The sequence below is a fragment of the Buteo buteo genome, chromosome 21, assembly GCF_964188355.1.
Source record: "Buteo buteo chromosome 21, bButBut1.hap1.1, whole genome shotgun sequence".
Classification (NCBI taxonomy): Eukaryota; Metazoa; Chordata; class Aves; order Accipitriformes; family Accipitridae; genus Buteo; species Buteo buteo.
Window position 1 is genome coordinate 1,852,876 of NC_134191.1, and position 27,141 is coordinate 1,880,016.

A 27,141-nucleotide genomic window follows, 5' to 3' on the forward strand; every position below is an offset into this window, starting at 1 on the left:
TTTAATAAAATAAAGATAAATCAATTTGTATTTTATCCCAAGCTACATAGAACTCAAGACTATAGCATGGCAAAGAAGCTATCACACAACTTTAATGTATTTTAATTGCTTTTAAGGGGCACGCTTGTTAGCATCACTCCTTAGGAGCCTCGCTCAACCTTGCTTTCTCTGACAAAACTTCTCAGAACCACTTAGGAGTTTTCAATCACAATCTGTCACATAAAACATGAACAGTTTTCAGCAAGCCTCTTGTTAATGGACTGAGCTGCCGGCTTGGTGCCTCACACCCACCCTGTGACCAAGCCCATGCTGCAATACTGGGGTGTGGGTAAACCGGACCTGGAATAAATACATAGAAAGCATTGCTTTAGAAAGATTAAGACCTTCTATCCAATTCTTTCTTTCAGTAACAGCATAATAGTACCAAAACGTCAGGGAAAAAGAACAGAAAGCAAGATTCAAATGAAACTTTCAGGCTTAAATTAAAGCATGCTGTGAAAAGGCAAAGCTAGAAACCCACTTTTTCACCTAGAAAGCCACCTGCAAAAAACAAAGGCTGCAGTGGCTTTAAAGCAAACTCAAAGCAGTAAGGGTCTGACCCTGAAGGAACCAGCCAGCATCCCTATGTCGGAGCAGGGGAAAATGAGCACCACATCAGGAGGGACCAGCAGAGACCTCGCAGTCCTCCTGGACAGCCAAGGCAGGCTCTGGAACGGTGGCTGACCTGGCCACAGAGGAGGTCGTGGGGTTGGTCACTGCAAGAAAAGCCAGACACGAACCCATTCTTGACCAAAATCAGTGGGAGCCCCTGTTGATTTTGGCAGAGAGCAGTCGGTATTTGCTAGGGAGTGGAAGTCACTCTCACATCTGCAGTCCAGACCCAAAGCCTCGTGTGACCTCAGGTAGTGGGGGAAGCCAGGCAAAGAGCCGAAAATCCGACCTCGCTGCGGACCCGTGTATCCAGAGTTGTACCACCTGCCAGCTGAGCAGTGGGGAACACAATCCTGGGTTTGGCTCTTTATCGTCTCATTAGGGATCCCAAATGCAAGTTAGGAATGAAAGTTTTGGAAGCAACCGTAAAAGGAACAAAATGAAGATACTGAATATGGAAGAAATTACCATTAAAAATTGAACACGCCAGGGACAATACAGGTATGGCCATTGCTTCAGAGATCTAAACGTGCTGCAAGTCAAAGGGAGAGAGGTGGGTTCCTCTTTCAGTATACCACCCACCTCTCCATACATACACAGCGATACACCCAGCACTTACTGTATGCCATCCCCAGCGTAGCTGTATCCCAACTGAAGACTTCTACAGGCAAAATTTTAAGTGTGACTTCTTAACATGCACCAGTAAATCCATCAGTGAGAGTAACGGATAGCTACAATTTTTTTGTACACACTGAAATCCCAGTATTTACAATATTTTGAATACAGTGAGGTTAAACCCCAGCATTTAACAAGCAATAAGGGGAGGGTTATATCAAAGTAACCACTTCCACCAGAGCAATCTTCAGCTGTTGAACAAGAAGTGTATTGGCAAGTCTTGTTTAAATATTCAAAGTGATCTGCAGAAGATCCCAGTATCACAAGAGATGTAACATGAATAACAGTGGATAATATGATGTAATTACAGGGATTATCCCACCCCTGGGACAAAAAAAAAAAAAAGAAAAAGAAAAAGAAAAAGTTAAATTCAAGCACTCTTTAATCTCACTGGGACTGAATGAACTCAATGATAACCATATTTTGTTCAAAAGAATTACTTGTACTAATTAAGAGATGAAGGTGGCAGTTCAGAATCTATTCCTGACTGTCATTTCAGATGTCACATCAATCTATTCCACTGAGAAAATAACAATCAAAATGCTCTCTTAGTCCCAGCAAGCCAATTTGTACTATAAAATCACTTTTACACAGCTGATTATTATGGCTTTCTTTTAGGCACTCTAGTGAACCAACATTGCAACTATATTAAAGAGAGGCAAATACATTTATAAGATAAAAATATATCTTTACATGGACTGTGTACATCTATTAAAGTCAGACCACGTGTTTTAAATTGCAATACAATGTTCAAGAGCCAGATCGTGAAATAGTAGTATGCATTTCAAAACATTTAAAATATGCAAAGGTACAAATGAAGGGCTGCATACCTAAATCCCAAGGCCTATTCATCTGTACCCATGGGCACCTAAATGTTTTTGTGTATCCCTGAGATATTCAAAGCAAGACATATGTACAATTGCATGAAAGGATCATACTTCTTCCACTGACCTTTGGCTGCACTGCTTCCCATAGTGAAAAAGATGCATTCTAAAAACAGTTTGTGGAAACAGGCTGATACTTAATTGTGGCTTTAGCCTCATAATTCACAAGGCAGGATTTGCATCCCGTATGCTCACGCTTAACTAGAAATGTGCTGCAAGAGCACAACGCTGAGATGGTTAGACTGAATGTGATTCAACATTTGGCAGCTGTTTTCATCTCGAGTCATGCATGCAATGCCCATTAACAATAATGGTATTGATCCTTCAAGTGCTACGAGCAGGGAATTACAATAAGTTCTTGGGTGAGCTCAGAGATCTGCTGCAGTCTTCTATTTAAATCCCTTCTGAAGACGACATACAAAAAGGTGCTTATTCAGTCATAACAATTTCTAAATAAAACTGAAAGTCAGAACTATTGACAAATATTTATCTACATATCCAAAGTATAAAAGTAATATAGCAGTAACAATTTATTGATATAAAGGCACCGCAAGCCAATGAGAGTACATCGGCAGTGTTGTTTATCTCATTTCTCCAGTCCCCCCACTACCTTTCTCTACATCCTCTCAAATTCTCACGCAAGTCAATCCAGACTGTATGTGCATAGTTTTTAGTGCTAGAGAATTTACATATTATTTCTTGGCCTTTTGGCATTTCTGTAGGATTAGCAATTATAAGTTGTACCAGTTTAGGGAGTTAGGATGTGTATTACTCGTGGCTGAAGTCCCTGTGTACTTTATCTAGGAGATCGCATGAGAGAAATAGAATAAAATGCTATTACCAGGTAACACATCCTGGGGGAAGGCAGTGGTACCCCGCCTAAGAAGTAGATGTCTTTAAGCTCCTGGCAGCTCCTACAAAGCCAGGCACAAATAATTGAATGAATACTACTGAATTACAAACAGAGTTCATAAATTCTGCAAAAAGTTGTCTTTCAAACTCATAATGCCTATAAGAAATGGGAAGACTAAAAATGTGTTCTTTTTAATTGTGTTCATAGGGTTCAAAGACTGGGTTTCAGGAGGTGCCATCCCTACAATAACATTTAGCAGACAGTCAGGATATTCTGAGAGGGGGAGGTTTGGGAGCTGGTAAATGTTTACAGTGAAGATAATCAAGCACAAGCAGGCTGCCTACAGAGGTTAAGGGGTCTTGGAGATATTCAACACCTGAAAGGACAAGGCCCTAAGAAACCATGATTCAAAATAAAATCCATCCTGATGGACTAGATGAAATGATGAGGTCCAAGCAATGCATGAAAGAAAAAAAAAAAGGAAGGATGAACTATAATAAAGGTCGCAGTGCTAATAATCAAGACCTAATACCTTACAACAGACAACAGAAAGGAAAAACTAATTTAAAAGTTTACTTCCGTAGAGGTCAAAATAATTACAAGGAAAACTCTATTCACCAAGAGCTAATGAAAATATTGGGTAGTCTATGACAAGCTTTTGAATTCTAGCCATCCCCACTGGAGTAGAAGACTGATGCAGTTATTTTTTGCTAAGGGAAAAATGTTGTCTAAAGTTTTGGTTGCTTATCTATAAAAAGAATTCATCCACCTTGATAGATGCGATAGAAGTCCCATGAGAAGGCTATAAGACATAAGCAAGTCTGGTGGAACATTGATCCTGACTTTGTCAAAAATCAGACAGACAAAATCCTCAAAGCTGTCAAGAAAAAAAATAAAAAAAATCTCTTCCTGCGAGCTAAATTGTTTGTCAGTGGCAGGGGGCCAGGGCGGATGGAGACAGGCATTAGAATTTTTCTGACCAAGTGCATCCATTTTATCACCCCTGAAATGTCAAACAATCCAACTCCCAAAGGTATCTTTTCTGGCAGCTGTTAAAACAAAACAAACAAACCAAAAAAACCACAGAGAGAGTAGCAGCTGCTTGAGTTGTTACCAATTCATTTTCCCTTTCTTTACCCAAATCTAAAACATTGTCATTTTTCCACACATCAGCTTTCCTCTCTTAAGCCACCATTTGAAGGACCAACAAGAGATTTTGCTCCTTTGTCGGTCTAATCACATCTATCACATTTCAACAGCTTGTTTCTTTGTACAGTTTAAAAGAAGCTACCAAATGAGCACGAAATCTATTTGCACTGGGTCAAAATAATTATTTTCATTAGCACAGACAGTTGGGATAAATACGGACAGCCATGGAAGCTGTGTGTGAAATAACAACAAACTAGTTATTATTTGAGTGAAATAGTAATAATGAATTTGATTACCATCAGTAGCATATGAGCAATCCTTTTCCCTCCTCAAGTTCCCTGGGTCATGTAAAAGTTATTAAATATATGATTTACTAGACAGTATCTGTATATAATTACTTATCCTCATAAAATGGCATCCATGGTTTATGAGCAGTTAACTGCTAATATTTGTTATCCCAGTTCACAGTGGGGTTCAGTTTTACTGCACATACAGATGTTGAAGTTGCAGTGCAATGTTTGTGATATCTTTGTTGGTAAAACAAACAAACAAACAAAAACCATTCATACATTCAGCTTTTCAGCTTTAATGTTCATGTTTGAGTTTAAAATTCACTTGCCATAAATATTCTCCATTGCCTGCTATGTCTACAAATGTTCTACTGGGTATATTAATTGGCTTTGAAGACAACAAAGAAACTGATAAAGCAAATTCTACTTTGTCAAGTGTCATCACGTCACGTTTGCCCCCCCCCTCCCCCCAATACTCACCTCCACTTGAGGATACTCGCCTCTGACAGTGATATTTTATAATTTATAACCTGCCTGGGGATGTGCCAATTTCATGATGTGGAAAGGGAAAATATCCTGAGGTGCTGAACATACAGAATAGGGTAATTAAATGATTTTGTGTTCTAATTCTGACACAATAACACAACAGTTATCAGATAACATGATCTTTAAAGCTGCTTGATCCTTAAAGCTACTTGTAAAGCTTTTATTGAGTAGAATAAATCACCCCAAATTAAACCACCTTCTTACACAGGCATTGGTTTGGAATATCTCTATATGATTGATTAGAAAGAAACAATCTTATTGATAACTATGGGTACACTTTCCCAAATTTTGGTATAAAAATTTAACTCACAGGAGAGAGTTAAATTGTTTCCTGGGAATCGGTCTGAACTACGCTGCTGAAAGTACTGGTCAAAGCAAGGAAGGCAGAGAATACCTCTAATTCCCAGAGAAGCTATGGGACTTTGGGATGGGTTCATGCAGAATCACCTCTTCCAGGAAAAAAAAAAAAAAAAAAAAATCTTTTACTTCTTTCAATGCATATCATAGCCACACGATGGTCTGGGCAAGTTTTGAAGAGAGCAAGGTTGATTCATGTTTGCATCAGGTTCCCAGAGACACAGGCGTTTGGATGCCTCTGTGCTGTTCCTTACTTTTTGCACTGTTATTTTGTGGTTTATCTTCAGTCTTCTAACAGAGGGTGAAGCAGAAAAACAATGTTATGTTGCCTAATTATGTAGTCCTTGTTAGCACTTTTCTAGAGTGTACAGCAAAACCAATCAATTTCAATTAGCATTTTTGTACATTATCATAATTTTTCTTCTCCAACAGAAAGTCGTGACTGCATTTCGAAGTTCAAACAAGTGCATCTGTCCATCTAAAGTCCAAGCAAGTCACCTTTTCTGACAATCTGTAGGGAACACAAGGACCTTAGGTAGGTAGATAGTCATACCTGTGCATGCTAGCAGCACTCTGGAAAGGTCTTCTGCAAGTGCATGATGTTAGACGTATGGCTATTCCAGTAAATTATATCTCGGTCTAAATTATTAGTTTGGAAGGAAAAAAAAAAGGGAGAAAGCATACATTCTTCTTGTGCATGGAGGAGTTTAGTCTAAAGGGCAGGTGAAGCTCAAAAAACCTCAAAGAAATGGCAGGAGGCAAAGAAGTGAAGAAGAGGAGCACTTGCTGCCTTCCCATCTGCACAAGGGATCCCACCGGGATGGAGCTCAACATCACACAAAGCCTCGCTATAATTGCAGATCGAGGGATTTCAGCAACAAACTCCTTGCTGGCTCGGAGGTCTCGCTGGACGGGGTAGTTGAGATGCATTGGATTTCTGCAGAGCCTTTGAACTAGAAAATTCTCTTTAAGAGGGGCCCATGGGGAAGAGTTACCTGGCGGAGAAGCTCGATTACTATCAGTGCAGAAGCATACAGATGGCAATGATTCCACAAATCTCTCCCCACCCCCAGAAATAAAAGATTTTAAGGGAAATTGCTTGTGATTGGCAAGGGTCTTCACAGAACTACCTGCCCTGAAGTCCACTCCTGAGTCTACCTCCATGGGAGGGAAAGTTCTCTTCTGCTGCTGCTCAGTATAACAAACGAAACACATGTCTACATGGATCCCAATTAAGACTAAAACTTAAAAGGAAAATACCAGGGAAGCAAATAGCACACAGATGTTCAAAACTATTTTCAAAGGACTGTGGGAAGAACACCCATCAGCATTTGACAGAAATGGAACAAGAATCTCTCTGGTCTAAAAGGCAAGGAAAACCAAAAAGATAAGAGTTACCCTCTTCTCTTCCTTCTGAGACCTGCCTGACACTAGCAGAGGACAAAGATGACACGGTAAAGCATTTTAAAGGCTGCAGCTGGCAGCAAGTTTGTAGCCTATGTAATTGTCTGAACTAAACATTAGCTCTTTCTCCACATTATTAAATACGAATAATACCTTTCTGTGCTTGTGAAGGATCTTTTAGGATCATACGTCATAAACAACTCATCTCAAAACGTTCAGTGATGCTCAGAGGACTGATGCAAGCTGTAGTGACAAATGGAAAGAGAAGATCAAGACTACTTAAACATGGGTGATAATACTCCTCTATGTGCAGTGTATTAGCAAGCCTGTCTCTGGTATCTCTGTTGAGAGAGTAAAGATGACTTAGAAAACAGCCATTAGAACAACCAGAATTTTAACCTACAGATATGACCTGAATCTGAATACGTGCCAAGCGGGTGTGTTAACAAAGCGTTCCGGCAGCACACACGGTGGTGGGTTAACATCACCACCTTTTCCATAGACTTAAAGTTTATATACAGAAAATTTCTGTACTAATAATGTGTCTACCTTATTATTAGATTCAATGGATATCATTTTAAGGTGAAAATATTTGTCTGTGCAAAACTGTCATGGCTTTGACACTATTTTCCCTTGGTGAGTTAAGGTAAATACCAAATTCTAAAAGAAAGTGAGGTAATTACAATATTGGAAGCAGACACGATTATTTATTTATTATATCTTTGCCTGTGACAGAACCTCTTCCAGATTTTAATTAATTCCACTTAACATTTAAGCATCCTATATATCTATAAACATGAGTTTAACTCAAAGTTGGCTTTTATTAGCAAGATAATTGTGCTTATTACTTAAGCGTAGTGCCTAGCTGGCATTCAGCCCAGATCGGACTTTTATCTCTATTGTATCTGCAGAAAGATTTGGACCAATTTCCACAAAAGCAGATGTTTTACCAATTAGGAAGAACTGCACCCAAACCCCAAACCTACCCTCTAGCCTATTACAAGTACTTTGAGATGAAATGACCATGCACAGAAACCAAGAGATGCAAATTACAGCCAGACATTTAGCACACGGATGTGGAAGAGGACAGGCGTGGGTTTGACCAGGGGCCAGTAGAGATGCAGAGATTCAGTTCTCACAGGGAAGGGGCACTGCAGGTATGAAAAATGTAAAGAACTGATTTTGAGGTGATTGATACCAATTGTGGCTTTTTGTTTTCATCGGTAGACACACAAACATATTTAAAAATTTCACCATAAGCTGAAGGCCAAAGAAATTGTACAGCCAACATTGTCTATAAACACATTTGGGCAGATTAAAATCAAAACAAAGTGAAACAAAACCTTTTATATTAATAAAGTCGTAATATAGTATTTCAGATAAGCCACTGCACTGCGATTTTGATGAAATTCATTAATTTGGAACTTGTTTTAACATTGTTGAGAGCAAATTTCATAGGAAAATCCAGTTTAACGTGCTAGATGACATCATCACACTTTCCACGTTGCATATGCTGTAAGTGTTCATGATTCAAAATAAAGCATGCAATAATACCAGACGATGCTGCTGTTGTGGTTCCAAATAACTTAAATATCCACTTAAGTGCAATACTGCCTTGGAAAAGAAAACAAGCTTTCAAAGACAAGATTATTCTACTCTGAAATGATTTTATTAGGAGTATTCTAACATCTTTATGTTATTGGGATGTTTTCAGAAGAATGGCCCATCATCCTACACAGCTGTAACAAACCGCAAAGTTTTATTTTCTACTTCCTATGATCTTCCAAGGAGCTTTCTGTAGATACTTTCTATATATTGCATTAGAAATTGGGTGCATTAATTCCTTAGGCTACTTTCACAGTAAAAGTGGTTTTGAAGCAACAGTTCAAAATGCATCAGTATTTTTTAGAATGAACTATCTGGTGTTTTTATGCACAAGGTGGAGGGAAGGGAAGGGAAGAGAAGGAAAGGGAGAAGAAGGGGAGGAAAGTTCACACACATCAAGAGTGGTTGGTTTGTAAACATGTGAAAGCCCTTAAATCCTATTTCTGAAAGGGTTGGTAGCCAACATGCCAGCTGGTTGGAGCTCTGCCTAGAATGGTTATTTCTTAATGAATTTTTAAGTGAAAGCCTTGAAAGACTCAAAACTCATATGGAGTGCAGTGAATTTGGGGTTTTATCCAATGCCTATCAAAGTGTATCGGCACAAGCCCAGCAGACAACGAGTAGCATACTTAAATCCCTGGCTATTGCCCCCCCCACACACTGAATACAGTTTCCATAACCAAAGAACTATTAGATCACTATATTCTTTAAAAGGCATATTTCACACATGTTTTGCTAACTTAAATATGTTGTTGCCTTGCACAAAACAATCATTGTTGATAAATTTTCCTCTTTAGTATACTAGCTTGCATTATTCCCTGTAGAAATGGCTTTAATTTGATGAACAGACGCAACATGGCATGTAAATCAGTGAACGATGCAGACCCAGAAACAAATCCCAAAACTTCACCCTTTTGCCTTCTCTGTCCTTTGCTGGTTGTTAAGAAAAGGCCATATTATTCCCTCAGAAATAAAACAGTTAATGTCATTTTCTTTCCATTATTTATTTATTTTCATTTGTTACTCAGCTACATATTGATAAAGGTCCACAGAATTTGAGGAAAACTGACTTGTTGCCAGTTTGCTGTGAATGTTAAGAACCATCTACTTCTGAAGTGAATCTTCCTTTCCCTCTTTAATAATTAACTTCTGGTGATCAAATACATCCTTCAGTCTGGACTATAAAGGGAGAAAGAAAGAAAAAAAAAAAGAAAAAAGTGCACTCATCCATAAAAGAAGAACTAACACTGAAAATTTTTCTTTGTAATTCAGTACTGTGATCAGACTAACACAGAGCTCAACTATCAGATAAGGAAAAATCTCCTTGTACATGCAATGTTTTGTGACATGGATTAACATGAATTCCAGATGTAAAATCACTTTCACGGAAAGGCTGGCTTGAATTTATATCTAAGGTAGTCCATGATCAAGCGCGTGAGGAAAACCACAACACAGATGAAATCTTCAGATGTGTTTCACAAGGGATAGGCCCCTGTTGAAAAGATCTCAACTGCAGAAATAGCTCCATAAATCTTTATTGGCTCCTCATTCACCTATCCCCTTTTGATCTCAGAACATTTCCAACAAGACAGATGTCTGCATTATACAGGCATCTGATTTGCTCTGTCTGCTGTGAGGATGTCAAAGATTATCCAGTCCCCAGAATTTTAAATAATTGTCTTTCTGGGTCAAGATCAAGGTGCACAAGTAGGGGAAATAAAACCTGGCTGTTCTGTAGCTAAGCGGAGCTTTAAAAGAAAGGCTAAAGGACTGGGAAATCCCAGAGCTGCAAATTTCTGGAGGCTGGGAAAGCCCGTGACTCTGCAGTGACAGGGGTTCTTTTATTTTTTATTAATGCCCTGAAGCCCTCATCTGTATCTTCTTGCAAATAGACTTATCTCCTTTTGCCTGCTCAAAGAGAGAAGTGATAAGCCTTTCCATAAAACCAAGCAAAATTATAAAAAATTTAGTTGAAGAGCCAACATACATCGCACATTTTCTGCTGCAAAGCTTGCCAGTAAAGAATCAGGATGACTCGATAGTCACAAGCGTTGAATGCATTAAATGGTTCCTACATAAAGCAGCTGCCAGGGTCATCATTAAGTTCTTTACCTTTGCCCTTCATAATTAGAGATGTTAAGGTATTTTACCAGCGCCATACAAAATATACTCAAAGATTATGTATCTTTTTCAGAGAGACAAATATAACTAAATACACACATGCATGTACCCATACACTCAGGGTGCATGAAGTGGCCAGAAAATCTAGTGTTTTCAATGGAAAACTTTAATTTCTGATGAAAACCAAACAAAATGAGAATTGAAATCATAATGTCTCAGGATCAAGCACAGGAATAAGTTTCAGCTGAAAGCTTTTGTTTGCTTGTTTCAGACTAGGTGAAAAATTTACATTCCAATTTCTGATGAACACCACAGAAGCAATCACTTGAATTCAGCTTTCCACTAAAACAGTTTTCCTTGCAGAATTGTAGCTTTCTCTGCCTGGCAGTTGCACAGAGCACGCAGAGATCCCTGTTCTTGCTGAGCATCTCTGTGCCCCACAGGGTGAACCAAGAGGTTCTTCAGGAGGAGCATCTTCCCCCACCCAGAGCAATTCACAGCTAAACTGCCCAGCTAAGAATGATAACTGAGAAAATGAAATGGAGAAATTACTCAGGTAGGGAACAGCTCGAAGCCCCTCAATGCTTAATCTAATGCCATGTTTACAACATATTACTCAGAAATGCAAACTAATTATACAATGAGCGATGGGCCCATAAAAAGTGTTTAAATGCCAATATATATTTTTGAAGAACAGACAAGTTACGAGGCAAAAATATACCAGAGATTGCATTTAAATATTTTATGGTACAAGTGAAGCACGAAGATGTTAATATTTCTCAGCGTTTATAACAATTCATAATTGGTAAGCTTAATAGTAAAGCCAAGGAAAAGAAGTAGTAGTAAAGTCAGAAAGGAACAATAGTTTTTTGATAAAGTCAAGGCTCATGTTAAGTGTTCACGTTTAGAGTCAATCCTCTGTTACGGTACTCCCACAATCAGGCCCTAACCAGTATTTTCCACCCTCCAGTGTTAGAAATACATGGAATGCCAGAGATTGAAGAGTATTTGGTCACATTAAGATGAAGATAGGCCATTTCCAAAATACATATCTCCTACATTCATTTAAATTAATATTACTTTGTTGAATGATTAAGAATGATATTAATGATTAATTTCAGAAAGTAGCATAGCAACTAAAACTAAGGCTACCCCCTCAAAAAAATACCTATGGAAAATACTAGAAAAGTATTGCTATGAACTTCTTCAGTCAATAACCCTTCCTTACTGTAATCACAGACCTCAACAATCAGATTGAACATATAATTGACCTATTTAGTTAAATAGATGCATGTCAACTTTAACTTGTCAAATTAATTAATTTACACCAGCCTCCTTTCCCCCACAAAAGAACAGTATTTGCAGGTATGTACATACCTTTGATCAATCAATCATTTAACGGGAACCAACTTAAATGCCACATGACTTGGAGTTAATGCAGCCTGCTGCCTATTGTAACGTGCAGGTTTCTGTGAGCACTGCATTACAGTGGAGCCCAATTTCTAAAATATTTATGGATCATACACTGGAAGAGACCTATGAACAAGCTCAAATGAGGATTCATTTACAACTGGCAATAAATAATATCTGAAATCTACCTCTACAACGTACTGTAGCCACTATATGCTATTAAAGAGATGCTTCCACCCTTGTTTATCACTTTTATTTAATGGTATCAATCCTCAATTCACAGGCCTGGTACCAACATACATTTGTTTGGTATTCTGAGAGTAAAACCTTTATTCGTATTCACAAGACAGTCAGTCAGAATAATCCATCAAGCTTTAGGTAACAGCTGAACAGCGACTCGATTCAAGCCAGTTTTCCACTGATGAATGGTTTTATACAACATTTTCTCTTGCCCAGTATCTGACCCACTTGAAGAGCGTTGTACCAAGAATTTACAGATAAATTACTTATGCAGCTCGGTACAATATACCTTTGTTCCACATAATATAATTCACAGAAATTATTTCCCACAATGATTTACAGAGTTCTATAATGTAGTTATAGAGTTAAAATAATGGCAGAGTAAAAAAGAAATTAGAACCTATAACTGCTGAAGAAGAAGTATGTTTTCAAATGTGATTTGCAAATAGACAGTGAATCAACGAGGCAAAGAGACCAGAGGATACTTCTATAGGAAAAATAGCCAGGCATTGAAAAGTGGGGCATTTGACAAAGCATTGCGCTCCTTTACTGCCACTTGCATGGACTGGCTTCACCCATTAATCTCCAAATTATGCGCTGTTGGATCCTCAGTAAAGTTATTAGTACCAGACTTTATTTCTGGTTTTTTTTTTCTACTCACCGCAGACATCCAACCTGATTTACTCATGCTGGTCAACAGAATTACTAGCCTGGGTACCGCAGCAATGTGTTGCAATACAAGTGGCTCCTGCCAAGAGCAGCACCTGACAGCAGCAGGGCTTCCACCTGCAAGCTTGGCTCCAAATGCACCTCACCTGCTCGCCCGTGCCTTCTGGCCTGCACGCTTAATGTGTGAGCGCAGGCCTGTTCGCTTTCCAATATGTGTTTTTCACTTGGGTAATTACTAGATGCTTTCCTCATGCACAGGAGTGCAATTTGTATTACACTTAGGCTTTACCTGTACTTCCAAATTCACACTGAGAAATTTGAAATAGTGTACAGTAATTGCATATTAAAGAGAGGAAGACGGGCAATGACGAATTCAGATATTATAGGTACCAGAGCCTTAATAATGGTGATAAAAGGAGTAATACAGATAGTAAAATTAATTTCAGTAAATCACAGGTGTTTTACAGAATAACCTCACTGGATGCACAGCAAAGGCCAGTCCAAGAGAACATATTTAAATTTCAGGGGAAGCTTACTGAATGTTATTGGACAATAAACAGACTAAGTGTACATCTTTATATTCCTAGCTACATTTAACAATAAATATTCATTCATTCACAGAGAGTAGAAAGCACTGAGAATAATCATGCCATTTGCAGACTGCAAAATACTTCCTAGTCACATTCATCAAGGCTACTTAGAAGTCACTTTTATAAGCAATGGAAAAATTTGTTCCCATATCATTGCTCTACGCTCTTGAAATCTGTGGGGCCGTGCTGCTTTCCATTCAGATGTGGGAAAGGTGAAATCCCAAACCTACAAAGCCAATGGCAAAACTATCATTGTTTTAACCTCTGCTGTATTGCAGAACATAGGTATAACTACGTAGCAGAGACTGGCCTGAGTCCATCTGATGGACTGGAACAAGTTAACCTCTATAATGCTCCTACAGAATAAAAATTTTTAAAAAAGCTGTGGAGCTTCAGGTCACTACAGTCCCTCACAGTTTTTTCAGCCAGAGTTGTAGCCTGACAGAAAAAGCTTATGCAGGGACATTTTCTTTTGGCTGTCATTCCAAAACAGTACAGAAATGGCTTTTACCTACAGAGAAAATATTGGAACTATTAAAAAGTCAAATAGCGAGCCTCTCAACCCGTTCGGGACACATTTGCTGGGGCTGAGAGAGATGCATCTATATTGAGGACCTTGGATATTTTTCTTCATTTTTTTTGATAGTAAAAAAAAAGGTATAGCTCCAGGACACTAGAAGTCAACACTGTCAGGTGTTGTGCTTTCCAGTGGTCCTGAGAGCACACCTCAGCAGAGATTTTCAGAATTTAACAGTGATGCGACCTCTTGTGGGAAAGGTACAAGCTGGTGGAAAGTCAGGGACGTGGTGCCTGAAGTCCAGAAATCACAGATGGATAATTTAGTTAATGCATGTATTAAAGCTCTGTACGTCTTAACCAGGATCCATTCGTTTTGGAGTCAACTTTGTATTGCATTCAAGAAAAACGCAGGGAAGAGAAAATGTTAAACAGGGTAATCCCTGTCAGAAGTGTGTAAAAGTTTCCTCTATCTGTCAAAGACACTGAACTGTCAGTAGTCTAAAAATAACAAAGACACATCTCAGTTTCTGTCAAATCAGACTGACACAAAAAACTTGGATATCAGTGTAAAAGAAAAAAAAATACAATGTCAATCCATTTCTTCACTCAAAAGCGACAATCTAACAAGACAATTTCAGCTTTAGCACTGAAAATGATTGCTATGCATTCTTTAAATGTGTTCTGGAAGAAACTGAACCAAAGGGATTCAGTTCAAAACTACCATTTTCCTAACTGAAATTTCCATAAGTCCTCTATTATTTCCAAAGACAGCAAGCACAAAACAGCAATGGATCCTCCAGCTAAAGTTGCTTTTTTGATAAAGAAGAAAGGAAGAATGACTGCAATAGATGCAAATTAGAAAGACTTTTTCACGGGGCAGAATAACTTCTAGGGCCACCTACAATTTCCACCATTATCTTTTTTACAGCTATGTCCTTTTAGACAGGGAGGGTATTTTTCACCTCAATGATAGCTGCTGAAGCAATGTCTGGCTGATATTCCATAACTGATGGAGAAAGACAGGCATCACCAGAGGACGTTACCTTCATTTATCAGCAAGAAAGCCGAGGCAAATTTAGGCTCAAAAAGATGAGTCCCATTTTTAAACGCTCAATATGATCTCAATGATACCCAAGTAAGACATGACCCTGCAGCCGCATCAGTCTTAAAAATAACAAATATACTAAGAAAAACAGCAAGAGAAGAATAGCAATTTAATAACATAGTGAGAGTTAAGGACACCAGGAGAAGCCTATTGATTTCCTGAATTTTAGAGCAGGTCTTGCTTGAGAATAGCATGGGAGGCATTCAACAGTTACAGCTCCTGATGTTCTAGCGTTTTCAGAAGGGACTCAGGCTGCTCTTATACAGTATATTGACCAGACACGGAGGGCACAAGCTACCCATTCCACCAAGTAGCCTCAACTTCTCCTGAACAAAAGCATCAGTCTCGGCTGCTTCTTGCCCCTGAGTAGAGAAGCCGGAGGTTCGGATGGTGTAACCCCTGCGCTGCCCGTCGCTTCAAACAGCCGCCTGCAGACAGGGCTCGTCAGCTTTTGTCTCTAAAGACACGGCACTTTTCCCAAAGGTTGCCGTGGATTGCTTGGTACGTATGATAACCTTTTAACTTATTTGTGTGGGAGGAAAAACCTTAGGTTTCACTAACTGGCTTTGAGTGGTGGAACAGCAAAATGCTGCCATGTGTAACTGGAATAGCAGATTACAGCTTCAGCGATCCCCATAGCTGAATAAAGCTTAAGAATGAAAAAAATGAGGGGAGGGTGTGTGATTGATTGGGCAAGCCAAGACCTTTAAAACAAACACACTTTTGCACTTATTGGTTAAAATTAGTATTAGCTGCTCGGACCACGTGCATCCTTCAGCCTGCCTCTCCAGCCATCCCACAGGGGTTCAGCATGAATCGCAAAATAGCTCACAGGCTGAGGTGGCCAATAATTCAATTAGCCCGACTGAACTGAAAGTTGTATTTTATCTCAATAATGCAGTATTTTGGACTACAATAATTTCCTTTGGCTGCTGAAAAGGAGCTCGTACATAATAACATGAAGAGTGGTCAAAATAGAAAAGTGATTTTTAACTGGATTGTGGAGACGGTTGTAAAAATATTGTAAAATTATATATATATATAAAAAAAAAAAAAGGAAAATAGTGAATGGCATAACTCTGAAAAGCCTTGCTCAGCCAGGACTGTGGTTTTAGCTTTAGCCTTGTAAAAGATAGAATTCAATCTAGCTTAGTCCCCTCAAAGGGGCCACAGCATTAAGTGATGACACAGAACCTGGTCTTGAGTCTAAGCCTTTGAAGTTGAACGCAAAAGCTATTCTATTGCTTGATTCACAGCCAATAAAATAGCAAACAAGTTAAAAACACATAGTATCGTTTATGTGGCTACGCTCCAGTGGAAGAAATGGAAAATTCTGAATAAACTTTTCACAGCCACGTGCAGTATTGCTCCAGCCGTTAGAAGCCACTCTGTATTCTGGCAACAGGTAAGAAGTAAAATGAAACTTACACCAATGGTGCTCTCCAGCTGATCAAATAAAGGCTATCTTTAATTGCTTTATTGCTAAAAGCAGAGATCAGGACACTGGAGCAGAAAGCTTCGGTGTGCTTCAGGTTGAAAACCCAGCTTCGTTGAAAGGTCAGCTCCTCTACACACATCACGTCAGCTCAAATATAGCTCAAGAAAAAAACAATGAAAAAACCATCCTGTCACTGTCTGTCTCTGTCAGAGATTTTCTTTTGATGAAAACTAATCTGAATACTCCACATATATATATTTGTATCAGTATGTATGGTGAGACACTTACTCATTTGATTATTTAATATTCAAATCTAATTTTTTCACCCTGTAGTATTTTGAGATCTAAACCATTTTGCATTGTTAAGCTACACTGAAATAGTTTTAATGGTGTATTTTTGACCATGAAAGGAATGGATTGCTTGTTTCCACATGCATTATCCAAAACATTAGGACAGTGTATCCATGAAGCTTGAACCATAAAATTCAAAGTCCATTGAAAAACTACTCCAAACATTTTTTTTTCATTTAAGATTAAAATACTGCATCCCCTAAAAAAGGTGCTTTAAATATATATGTGTATGTATATATATATATATATATATATAAAGTTAAAAAAATATTTTAAGGAAATTGTTTTAATTTCTGCTTTAGAATCCAGTGTGAATCAAACTCAAATTGGAAATCAAAACCACTTTGTGCATTCAGACGCAGATTCGACAAGGTATATAAGCCCCTGCTAAAATAACCATTAGTCCAATGGTTATTGGACTTTACTTCTTCAGGTACATTGGACATTACTACTTCAGGTAAAACATTTATTTAGCTGGAAAGCTTGAAATAAGTTTAACGTTAAGAATATGTATAAACATCATGCTGAACTAAGACCTAGCTTACAGTTCATATTCAAAACATGGCGACATTTAAATAGAAATATAAACCATTATTGAATTGCTATTCCCATCTAAACTCAGTCTCATAGTTTAAACCATTGGAATCGACAATGAGCTACTCGGAGAGCTTTTCACACAGCTTTGTTATAAAACAATGCTGGAATCATGAATAAGCAAAACCTGTGGTGAGCAAACAGCAAAGATAGGATATTGCAGACATATCACTCTTGACAGGGCTAAGCAATAGGTGATACAGATAAGTGGGGTTGGAATAAAATATGATTAAACCAGTCTTTTCCATTACGTTTTGATTTAAGAGTACAAAGTGCAAACTATTCATCTTCTGTCTAGAGGCAGTAAATCAACTGATAAAGAAAAGTGAAAAGTAAGTGGGATGCCAGGAAAAATCAAATCATCACGTGCTGGTAAACTGCTTATGGAAAGGAGGAAAATAGGATTAAATAACAATGCAGCAGTATTGATCCTAGGCATCATCAGGATTTATTTAAGGTTAGTACAGAAACAAAAATTAACATCAACAGCCAAGCACGGAAGGAGGGAGGAAAAGAGTAAATACCAGTAGAGTCAAGGTATTATGGTGCAGAAGAGTTCACATCAGCGCCGGGTCTAAGGCAGGTTCCCTGTTTATTTTTCTTTAGGCTCATACCACAGAAGTGGTGTGTTTTAAGGAGTAGTAGGAAGAGAGCTGCAGTGCTGCTGAAGTGCTGCCGCTATGAGAGATGGCCACAGTGGTTCTGGGGTTATTGAGAAGAAAACGCACCAGCAACTTCTCTCTCTAGTTCTGTGAAGATGGTTATAACTAATGCTTATTTCCATTTGCTACTAGTTTGAAGGTCAGTAACTGTCATTCTCAAAGGTGGAAGCCCCCACTCTAAGGAGGGTAAGCCCAGGTAGGTATCGTTCAGCAAGAGCAGACAACCTGCGTGAACACAGCATGCTTCCTAGTTCTCACCGTGTGAAAGTAAGGGACACAGAAAGAAAAAGAAAAAAAGGAAAGAAAAACAAAACAAAAAAAGATGCACAACACTTGTTTGGTTCAGTTGCAATTCCAAAACAAATGCATAAGTTAAAAAAAACTTAATTTGAGACTGGAAATATTTTATAATCCAAATCCTAACACACATTGTCTTTCAAAGATTCTACTTTTTCCAAGTTCAGTTGCACATGATTTTGGTTTTATTTGTTGCATGGTAGACAATCTATTCGCAAAGTGCTTGCCAAATCTGCAGATAGGTAGATCTTTACAAAAAATGAGTGATAACTAAAAGCGTTCCCATCTTTATCAGAAGACACAGCTGAGGAGCCTTTCAGGAAAAGCTCTCACATCACCTTAGAAACTACAGGAAGATCAACACCCACACAGGAGACTTTCTTCCAACTACTAGTGGATCCCAAACCAAAAAACTCCCAATGCTTTTTTAATTGCTTTTTCTCTTCCCAAACTTCTGGGTTATGGGGTAGTTGTACTTAGAACCCTGACTACGCGCCAACGGCCCTTACCGTGTCCTACCTTCATCTGCTTTGCCTAAGCATGCACACCGATGAGCAGTTCGGGAGATTTATGTCATCACCTGGAGCCATATCATGGCACAAACAGCTGGGCCTAGGTCAGGGATTACCAAGGGTTCCTATCCCACTCATTAGAGCAAAATTCATAGCAGCACGTACCTAATCTGGGGCACAAAGCCTCTTGAATTTGACAAACACCCCTACCCAGTACCACTTCCATTCCTGCACTTGCAGCAAGCTTCTCCCCTCTTCCTCTGAGAGTATTTAAGAAAGAATTCAATTGAAAAGTCCACATGCTGAAGATACACCACTATTATGTTCCCTCCTAAAAATAATGATTCCATTAAACCACAACGCTTCATACTGCAAATGTTCCTGATTGACTTCTGCTTGTGTTGGGCTGCTGAATGCAGGCAGCACCACAGCAAAACGTAGCATATTTTAAACTTGCAGGATGAGAAAGTCTAAGTGTTTTAAATGAAATGATTATACTGAGGTTAGAATATAATGCTGAACTACGGAGGAACACAGTACGGAGCCTCCTGAGGAAGGATCAATGTGTCAGCCAGGAAGGGATGGAGTCATGAAACAGAATTGGCATTCTTTAGAGAAATAGCAAAGCAAAATGAGCTAGAAACAAGCTGAATGGGTGAAACGAAGGGGATAATCCTGCGTTTTTCACAAAAGCCTACAAGGAGATTAGTTGCCAGCACTAGCTATATTCTTGCAGCATGATGGTTAAAATGAACGCTTGATGAATAGCTGGTAATTATTTTTTCTTCACCAATATTGTAGATCAGTAATAATGATAAAAATCTCTATACTGCCATCACCACTGCTGCATAATTACCACTACTTTTTGCCCTTAGATTTTAACTACATTACAAGAGAATTCTTTGACTCAGATGGTGGGATGAATCAAGGGGGGGACACGGGCAGGGTCACACACCAGAAGGGGCAGATGACACCCTGCCTCCTCGCACCAGCGCGGCACGCTGCTGACTAGGACATGTCGTGTCCCCAACTCCAAAGGCACAGTCGGAAGACGATGTCCCTTACCGGACGGTTATGTTTTGTGAAGCAGCACGGGAGCAGCGGTCCGTGGGCACGGAGGAAGGGGAGGCGAGTCCACGGCTGCTCCCCGGACTCGGCAGGGAAGGGGCCATGGTGGCAAGGGCAGGTGATGTACTTTGGATAATCCCTCAAGGCTGGAAATTCTCAACCTGCAAGGCCACCTTATCTCTGGAAATAAACGGGGCATAAAGTGATTCCCAGTCTAGGACCCTTTCCTAAGACAAGACACAAAAATTTCTTTAACTGACTGAATTGGACCACAAACTGTAGAGCTTGAGAGACATTGCCTTGGGCACCGCTGCTGCCTGACACGAGATCTAATCTGCTCCTAATGCCAAGGAGAGGACCCAGACACCACTGAGGGCCGTCTGATTCACTTCCTCTGTCCTCTGCACTTGCTGGAGAATATAACACATTTCTCTTACAGTTGCATTTTGCAGCTGAGGTGAAATTTTTCTGAGATTGCAAGTCTGGGAAGGCAAGCAAGCCCCTTTCAGGTTTATAAATCCAATGTCATTTGCACACTAGGTCTGTGGAAAAAGTATTACTTCTTGCTGTTTCAACTGATGTCAGCAGTTACAGCGGATAGGAAGAGAGGGAAGAGGGAAGAAATAGAAAGTATAAGCATATCTGAGCCTTTTTGATTTAACTTAAGTCTCCACTTCTACTGGAGGAAACAGTATTAGGGTGGATATGAAAGTAGCTGCACCGGATCTTAGTCTGAAGGGGTTCTCTGCTCCTCACAAAGCCAATTACACAGAGGAAATTAATCAGTTCCAATGAACTGCAGTCTGTGTGAAGAGGGGCGTGCTGGTTCACGGCTGGAGCATTTACCAAAGACTGGTCACATGCGGAATTACAGGCACAGAGTCAGGATGGTAATTTAAGAGTATTACCAACCATAGCACCTTGAAAAAGCCCAACTCACACTGTACGCATTTATAGAGAAGAGCTTCTATGTATTACTTTACTTTTCAGCGGTACTCAGACTGTAATCTGTGTCATTTCCAGATCCATTATGTTACTGTATGGTCTCCTTGCACAAATGGGCCAAAACTGAAGCTCTGCATTATGGAAGAGCTGTACAGCTCCTCTTCCTCAAAGCATCTTTCCTGAAAATGGGTAGGCAGGAATAAGGAGAGCCACAGCCCTACTATTCCACTTTCCCAGCTAATGTCTGCTGAGAAATGCCTCCAAAAACCCTTCTAGAAGTATCCTCGTTACCCTAATAGGATTGCAGCATCCCCAGGCAAGCTAGCCCTTATGGCATACATTGTAGTTAATCCTGAGCCATCAGCCAAACGCTAAACTAGATTTACAAGCCTGGAGAGCAAACTAAGGTCGTAACATGGTTAGAAAGGGAGGTGCAATCACGGGCCCTTTGCAGCCATCAGCAAAGATTTATTGCAGAAGCTTGACTAAGAGTTATCTCAGCTTTTCAAGGGAGAGGAGCAATAGCTCCTGCTAAGTGGAGCCCCACGCACCATAACCAGCACCCTGCACAGCAGGGGCAGCACCCATTCCCACGCAAGCGCAAGTCCAAACACAAGTGAGTCTGCACAGATGGGTGCTTATGTTCGCACTGTGTGTTATCAAACAAGAGTGAAGTAGCAGAGCATTATTTTCAGTGGTGAAATTATGGTTTTGGGCAGTGAATAGAGCTTTAAGAATTTTTTTCCCTTTGTGTGTCAAGAAACTTCTGGCTGAGTAATCCTATCCTAAAGCACAGTTTGTGGCGTACTTGGCATTAATTCTGCAGGCGTGTTGCCATGAGTATTCAATCAGGCTGCTCAATTACACAGTAACTGAATGCTGACACCTACTGACACACAAACCCCTCCAACTAACACCGCAGAAACCTGACTGATGCACACCATGCACATGATTCAGCTTTTCCCCCAGCAGTGTTAGTGGTAAGGATGGGACCGTGAACCTTCCCAAAGGGATTAAAACATCTGCAGTATTCTAACGACTTAAAGAGCAGTGGTTTTACTAAGTTTGTAAAGAAAATGCATGTATATGCATTGAAGGCACACACAACATTACTCACATCAATAAGTATTTGCAAGTCAGCTCTGCATCAGGCTGGGAAACCTGAGGAAACATGGCGATTCAGCTACTACAGTCATTCAAAAGTGCAGAAGCTTGAAATAATGATGTCATTTAGGCCACTCAGATTGTGTCACACTGCTGCTTCCAAGCATGCTGATCCCCAGCCTCCAGGCTGCATTTGAAACAGAAGCCCATTGCAAGCAGAATTGAGCCAGAGGAGATTAGCATCATAAAGTGATGCATTTCGGTGAATTTTTTACCTTGAAATGGGAACATAGTAATGTAGTATTTTATATGTTCTTTCAGGAAAAGCATATTCTTCCATTATGCAGGTACTCAAAGATAAATAATAGTGAAGTACATTAACCTTATTATCATCAGTCTGTACCTGAGCAAAACATCTGTTGATCTCAGTCCGTGCTTCAGCAACTACAGAAAGGTTTTACTGAATCAAGCCTTAGTAAAACCACAAAAAATAATATAAAATATTACTGATTTACTGAGTTGGAACCATTTTCACCATATTGCACTATGTAAAGAAATGCAGATTTACACAAAAGCATATATAAAGACAAAGCAAAAATGGTTTAGAAAGTTTTGACTAGACTCAATGATCTGATTTTCAGAGATCGGTTAGGGACAGTTAAACACAAAGTATATTATTTATTTGTTCATAGAATACACTCTTAGCCATTTGGTGAGCTAACAGGCTCCATTAGCCATGGAAGGAAATACCAATCTTCTGCAAGTATATTCAGAAATAGAGGTATAACTTTATCACACCCATGCTTTAAAAGAGGAATTGTCCCTCAGCCAACCATCACTTTTCCATTGAGATTTGTGCATGGAACCCCGCTGGTTTCAGCAGAGGAGAGGCGCGGCAGGGTTGGTGTACATGGCCACGAGTGCCATCAGGAAACAATGAACCACTCCATTATAATACTTTATTACATTTGTGAAAGTGCTTCCACAATAAGCGCTATTAAGAATGGTTGTCATTCCTATATTTCAACAGTCATCAGAAGCAGGAGGATCAGAGCAATGCATATAAATAGAACTGTATTAACAAGGTTGCCCTGACTTAAATTATCTTCTGTTGTCAATAGGGTGCTGGGGCCTTTATCTCAGCTGCGTGTGAAAAGCAAGTACACTAGAGTCACTGACTGATTGCTTCCAATTTCCTTACCATAGTGGCCCAACAATGCCAATTCAAAGTAATAATAATAATAAATTATTAGTATAGGAGCACAGAATTGACTTAACTCTTTATCCATTTTGGCTGTAATAGAGTATTGCTCTGGGAGAAAAAATTGCTATTACAATAACATTGAAAATAATTGACTATAATAATTATTTCACATTTCTGTACAAGTGTACCTGAAAACTTCTTCAGCTGTTATACAGGGTTTTGCTGTTATTACTGTAAGCTGCAAACTCTGACACAGAAACACACACAAATTCCTCTTTTTTCCTTTCTTGAAATAGAACAGGGAAAAAGCCCTCTCTGTTCTCTAACACCTCCTAAACAGATGGCGATGAAGCTAAACACCTCCCACACCCAGCTGGAAGGTATGTGACAGGAAAATTCCTCCCCCGTGTCCAGTTTAAAAAGAAACCTGCAGAGCAAAGCGGGGAGGTGGCAAGAGCCCCCGCAGGGATGCCCCTGGCACGGCCACCACCTCGCCATTCCCATACCAGCCTCCTTCGACTTGAACGGCTCTGGACCAGCCCTGTTCTTTCTTAGCTCACTTCTGAACTCGGAGCAGCTCCAAGATCTGCTCTGTTTTCCCGTCTCTCCCCAACTCGATCCGCCCGTTCCAGTCCCCGCTCTGCCCCGGCACAGGCAGCGGGCATCGCCCCGTTCCCGCTTCCCCTTCCATCCAGCTTTGTCCTTCATGGGAAGGAGTAAACATTTCTGCAACTTCTCCGAATCACGAGCTTTTCTACAGTAATTTTTTCCATGTAGTGAGCAGAAAAATGGAATAAAAAAAGCTTCAGTTTCATCGTTCTGCTCTATAAACTCCCACTTACAGTGGAAGAACGAAAGAGAAGATGGATCTGGCTCCTGCCCACGCTGCTGGTTGTCCTGAGGTTGATGCCCAGAAAGACAACACAGCCGAGGATACAGCCTGATGAGAAATCTGGTACTACTGTGGCTTAAATTCCTCTACTAAGTGCGCTTAAAAAAAACAACAACAAAACAAAAAAACCAAATACCCTTATCAGCAATTAAATTTTCAGCCATCAGGTCAGGTGAATACACAACATCTACGCCTAAGAATTAATCCAATATGCAAAGCAGTGTCATTTTAGAATTATGGTTCAACCATACTAAAGCATCAGGGGGTACTACGTGTAAAGTAATGCACAGAATGATTGACTATTCTAGACCATCAGCCTGGAAGCACTAAAGTCCTACTAAAGCTCAGTCATCTTTTGCTGGGAGTTCTCACGTATCTTTCTGAAATGATGTTAAAGCAATAGCTGCTGGCTCTGACCTCCGCATGATCAAGAGACCACATTCAAGCACTTTGAGAATATTCTACATTCTGTAAAGCACAAAGGTTTTTAAACAGATTATAGCATCTGGTTTTGGCAGTAATCATCCATGAATATAAAATATCCCCTAACATTTGTTGCTACTGTATAAAAGGAATTCTGCTATGATCAATAATTAGAAATCAATTACAAAGCTTTGTGTGCAACAGAAGACTGCTCTCATGACTTGGGTGCCTCTATGCCTCTATTACCAACATCTGTAAGGGTGGTAATCTATCTTAATAAGTCTTAAATCATGCATGAATATAAAAGTGCCTATGGCATTATTCAATTCCTATTTAAGTCCAAGGAAAGGTGCCTGTTTAAATTATACAGAAGTCCTATTTCTCCTGAAATGCACTTTGATGTGATTCTGTGCAAATACACGTTAGCGATAAAACAATCTCATTTTTGAAACAGGTAGCCTAGTAATGCTGCTCATTGATTCAGGCTATGAAACCAATTCTGCTTTTATTTTTCCCAAGTTATGATTTATAATTTGTTCTTTTCTTATTAATAAATTCCAAGGAACAGGGTGTGTATTGGCAGGCCCCTTCCTCAAGAACGACCACAGGTCTGCAGTGACGGATGCCAACATGATGGTTTCATATTTCAACCTTGCGTTCAGCCTGGGACTATTGACCCACTCCTCCTGAGGCATAAATCAAATTTTTCCCACTTCCATGGTCTGCTTCATTCTTAATTTCTCATTAGAGAAGTTTTAGTGGACCAAGAATACTGGAGTATTGAACAATGTACATTTGGTTGTAGAGATTTATTTTTTTTCCTCCCTGTTTTAGTGGAAAATCAAATCTGAATACAGATTCCCGGTGAAGCCTGTGGCTCGAGTCGTGACAGCTATCACCATAAAGCCCTAGATGGTAATGTCCTTTTTGCTTCATTTTCTGCCACGTATATGGGAATGTCTGTAGTCTATTAGAGAAATTTCAGGGCTTCTTTCCCAATGAATTCATATATTTCCAAAAGTTATATTTTTTCCTACATCTGTAAGACAACCACCTTACCACGTTGTAATTCTAAGATATTGGAGTTAGAGCTAACTAGTCCTCAGACTCCAATTAAAAAAAAAAAATAAAAAAAAAAAAAAATCGAAAAATAGTGTTTGGGTTCACTTTTCAGTAATATAGACTATTTTCAGACTGGTTGTTTTGAATCCAAGTACAACACAATTTCTGAAGAGAAGTGTCTCACAAGACCAACTTTAAATATAGCATGAGCTGGTACAAGCCCAATAAAGTTTCTTCTTCCTGCAAAATGACCAATCACATAAAAAAAGGTGAAGCGTGTAAGTAACACTGCCTGTCATTAAGAAACACAGGCTGCATCACTGAATAACCACACCTGGAAGGCACAAAAGTGTTTCAGTAAGAAAGCAGATCACAGGCCGACAAAAAACTTCACAAATGTCAGTGAGTTTGCTTAAACAATACACCATATTTTGGGGGTACCATTGTTTCCACAGAGGAGGGGAAACAACGTTGGCAGTCCCTGCTACGTCCCAGGTGAGACAGCAGCCTGTCTGCAAGCGCCCGAGCAGCTCCTGAACTATTTAACGTAAAGAAGACATAATCAGATAGCAGCTTTTCCTTGTGCCGCACAAAATACAGAAAGCGCACTGAATTCATTGAGACTTACGTTCAACGTTCTTCACAAAACCCATCATTTCAGAGATGCGTATCTTGAAAACTGTACTATTTCCCAATAATCAGACAAAATTGAAAACACGTAAAGAACTAAAAAACTTACACAAACAAACAAAAAACCAACAACAAAAAAATAACCCCAGAGAAGTGCCAGAGGTCACAAGCAGAATGACAGGACCCAGCTTCAGCTTATCTGAAATGTGCATGTCGCAAGAAATGAAATTTATGGAGAGAACACAGGATTCAATCTATCAACAGAATTAACACATCAATAGCTCAAAACGACCCCATCAACAGCAGCATAAGGTTGCGTGCCAGGCAGGTGAAGGCCTCTGAGGCCAGAGACGAAGGGCAGGTAAGACAGGCTGGCTCCAGCCCTAGCACATCCTCAGATGCTCGCAAAGATGACCCAAAAGTGCCAAGAGATGAGTAGATGCCGCCACTGGTGGCATTGGCCAGCTGCGGAGAGGAGAGGCTGGGAGGAAAAGGTCCTGTGGTGCACGGAACCGGGGTTCTACTGGTACCTGCAGCACCTCCGTAAATAGGTTAATTTTAGAAATTCTCTTTTGCTGTTAAGGAGTGCTCTCCTATCATTAGTTGTCTGCAATTCATGAAATACAAGGTAAGTGCACTGAGGGGAAGAAGCAGAGATCATAAACTAGTCAAGAAAGAAAAATTGTGAGAGGACCAAAGAAACTAGTTGTTTATGTGATAGACGAATAAAGTATCAGCTTAGATACTGTACTCCCGTGAGCAAGTGAGCTGGACACATATTTCAGCTACTTCCACAAATTATCTAATATTATCATTGCAATGATAATGCAATGGTAATGATAATGATGTTTAAAGCAAACATTTGTGGTTTAGCTTGATATTCTTAATCTT